This window comes from Crocodylus porosus, unplaced genomic scaffold (assembly GCF_001723895.1).
Source record: "Crocodylus porosus isolate Cpor-Errol unplaced genomic scaffold, CroPor_comp1, whole genome shotgun sequence".
Taxonomy (NCBI): Eukaryota; Metazoa; Chordata; order Crocodylia; family Crocodylidae; genus Crocodylus; species Crocodylus porosus.
This window is the reverse complement of record NW_017728934.1, coordinates 4,096,917-4,100,690: the sequence shown is the minus strand read 5'-3', so window position 1 is coordinate 4,100,690 and position 3,774 is coordinate 4,096,917.

The following is a 3,774-nucleotide window of genomic DNA, read 5'->3' as shown; positions in this document are numbered from 1 at the left end:
AGTACCTGTGATGGAATGTACTGATTAGGGGTTTAGCTGAACAGTCATCTAGGGCAGACCAGCCAGGATTTGTAATGAAAAAACCCTAGGCAAACACAGAGACTATTTCAACCTTTTCCTTTCCATTATAAAGAAGCAACAAGGAAAAAAACCCACAAGGCTAATGATTGTTTCTAAAGGGCACCTGTAACCTTCCTGTGTGTTAGTTTTCCTCCCAGTAAAGTGATCTAGCTGGCAGAGCTGCTGCAAGGACTCATTTTTTAATGCACAGGAAGCTCTCTGTTATGTGCTGAAATCCTGTATAGACTTGCCCTCCAGCAAAAACCATGCAGGCAGGAGGGCGCATAGTGCTAGGAGCATTTCCCAACCATATCTTTTAATAATAGATGAGTATTGCTTAATATCCAGTCAGCTACAGCTGTAAGTTCAAGAGTTTTTTTTTCAGTGGAGCCAGAAAGCACGAAAGAACTGGAATTAGTCCCCTGCATGTTACAGATGGATGCATCCTTTTGAAAAATCACTTTGTTCCCTAGATTCTCTCTAGAAAGGTGATGTTTGCTAAAGGATTTTTTTTCTGGACTCCAGAGGCCTCTGTCTCTGTAGATCTGGAAGCCCCTGAGCTCCATATTCTGTCACCTCTGAAGCTGGACATCTTTCTCCTTCCGAATGCCACGCTGATCTGCTGCCCAAAGTGTCCAGCCCCTGGCTTGGCAACTAGTTCTCACTGCGCAAGAGCTCCTGATTTTTTCCCCATAAAATTGGTGTGTGTGAGATGTCTGAATTTTCAGCTGAACTTGAATTTCCGGTTCTTGTCCTTGTCCCACGCTTTTTAACGATACTGTGATTTGACCAACTACATGGGTGAGCTGGCTTGCAACAACTAGGAATAATGCTACAGGGAGATAAATTTACACACATCTCATCTGTGTTGCACTCAAAGCCTCTGGGGGCAGTTTTCTGCATTCTGCCCTACAGATCTGTAGCACCAGAGGGAAGTCAAGGTGAAGGGAAGGCATGGGTTTGCGAAGAGTTTTTACCGGTTTTGAAGCACATTGACTGAATATTTCCATAACATTCAAAACAAAAGACTTAGCAAGTCTTAGTGAGGAGACTCTCCCTTCGTGCTGGGGTAAGAAGGAAAAAAGAATGTGTATGTATTATAAGCCCTACTACTGCTGGCATCAGGAAAACATTTATTTGTGCAGGTTGTTAAATAATTGCCCCCTAGAGTTTCTTGCCCCTTCCTCTAAAGTGAGTGCCATTGGCCACAAGGTAGATGGGTGCCTTGGCCTGAGTCTGGCAGTTTCAGCATACCGACTGCAATCACGTAGCTCAAGATGGACCTAGTCTTCATTATCTCTGGCTGTCTTCAGACTAGCATGGATCTGTTTGGGACACCTCTGAACTCTCCCATCCTGGGTTGGGATCCTGGGCCAGTTTTCATGGCAATAGGGCTGCTGAGGTATTGCAGTGCAGGCAGCCAAGTGGGCCAGAAAAACTCAGGCATGTTTGCAGAGCAGGATATAGAAATTATTGTGCAACTAACAGCTTCTTCCTTCTCTTTGCTTTAAGCGAGAGTGAGGGGAAAAACTTTCCATTGTCTAGAACAATGGTCTCCAACCTTTTTATGGTGAAGATCACTTTGTGGCACCCCAGGATCTGCTGTGCCCCCATCTGCCCCTCCCCTGCCCCTCTGCCTGGCCTGGGGGGGCAGGGGGCATGGCTTAGCTCAACCACTTGCATCCTGCCGCTCCCAACCATGGAGCCTCTGACAGAATGAGAGGCTCCAAGATAGACCAGTTGATCAAGATAGACTGGTTGATGACCACTGGTCTAGAGGTCAGGGTGTGTCTGGATGTGTTGTACCAAACCAGATGACTCCAACCAGATTCCATTATATAAAATATAAGCTGCTTTTTTGCAGCACACAACCTTCAAAATCTCAAAGGCCAGCCCATACTTTGAATTGCACTTGGATGCAAGTCCAGAGTTAGTGTAGAAGACAAGCAGAGGGCTGGTTACTGCATGCGTGGGTATGTCCAACAGGAATTGAAGTTCTCATGTAACCTTCAGGTGCAGGTCCTTGTAGCAGGACCAGTGTTCAAATGTGAGAACACTGGTCTCATATGCCCCCCAGATTTCAGTCCTGGCCTGCCTCGCTCTGGCATCTCAGTGTCTCTTTGGTCCTATATAGTAATTTGGGAGTCAGTCCTCAGTTTTGCCAGAGTGATGCATCAGGTCACCAGATTCTGTCAAGTCTGCCCCAGTCAGAATTAATGCTGTGAACTCAATAGCTACTACTTCCCTACTTCTAAGGTTCACCGGTTCACTTTGCCTCTCTGGCTCATCATGTGTCCCTAGCTCAACCCTGAGTATCCTGCCCCAAACAGCCTTTTTTTTTTTAAGAGAATTTTTCATGTTCCAAGTCAAATCCACCCAATCAAGTCCAAATCCATGAGTCAGTCCAGAACCACAAATGCCCCTATTACCAGCAAACATCCTCCACCCCACCTGGGGCTTCAGCTGTTTCCAAATCCTTTGGCAGGCATCCTACATGCAGGCCCAAGCCCGGAGGCATGGGGTTTGGATGCCCCTGAGTTTTGCTTACCCTCAGCCATACGGCCGCGGGAGCAAGCCCTGCCCCAAACAGCTGTCAGGCCTCATTAAGCCCCAAAATAATAGGCATTGCAATCCAAGAACCTTGAACAGCATCACGTCTCCCCAGCAAGCTGCCCATGCCTCACAAGGCACCTGGGAACAGGAGTACACTTTCCCCAGAATGAACAAATAAAAACACTCAGCAGTGCCAAAGAAACAATGCAAATCCTCCTGGGCTCCTTCCTCCTGGGCTTTCCCCTTCAGCTAGCTGGTCAGCCCCAGCCCCAGCCCTTCTAGGCCTTCTCATAGCTACGGTCCTCAGGGAGCATCTCTCTCCCGCACTGTCCAAACTCTTCTCCAGCTTTGCCTTTATGTAGGCTCTGACTCCTCCCTGTCTGCCCACAAAAGCCCTAGTCTTAAAAGTAGTGAGGTAGGGGCACCCCAGTTCAGTCCCTCTATTACCAATTTCATTTGTTTCTGGCAGGGCCTATCACATGTCAGGTGTTGTGCAAACAAGTCTCGGCCCTGAAGGTTTTACCAGAACTCACTGCAGTAATCAAGCAGAGACATGGCTTAATGCCAGAGGACTCAAAGGTACTGAATTTTGTTGGACATCTCCCAAGCAGAACAGCATTGGACATCTGCCAAGCAAAAATATGTCTCCCAAGGAGACATCTCCCAAGCCGAACGGCCTTTCTCTCCTGTTATAGCGTAATGTAGACTGCAGCCAGCAGTCTCCCCTCTACTGAACACTCTTCAAATTTCCGTGTGCTTCAATCCTCATAGTTTCACAGTTTCTAGGGTTGGAAGGGACCTGAGTAGATCATCAAGTCTGACCCCCTGCCATGACAGGAAAGAGTACTGGGGTCAAACAACTCCAGCAAGGTGTTCATCTAACCTCCTCTTAAAAAAACCCAGGGTAGGGCCAGCACCACTTCTCTTGGAAGTTGGTTCCAGATCCTAGCCGCCCCGACTGTGAAGTAGCGCCTCCTGATATCTAGCCTAAACCTACCCTCTGCCAACTTATGACTGTTATTCCTGGTCACTCCTGGCGGTGCTCGGGGGAACAGTGACTCCCCCAGTGTCTGCTGGTCCCCTCTGACTGGTTTGTAACAGGCCACTAGATCCCCCCTCAGCCTTCTCTTGTGGAGGCTGAACAGGTTCAGGTCCCGTAGC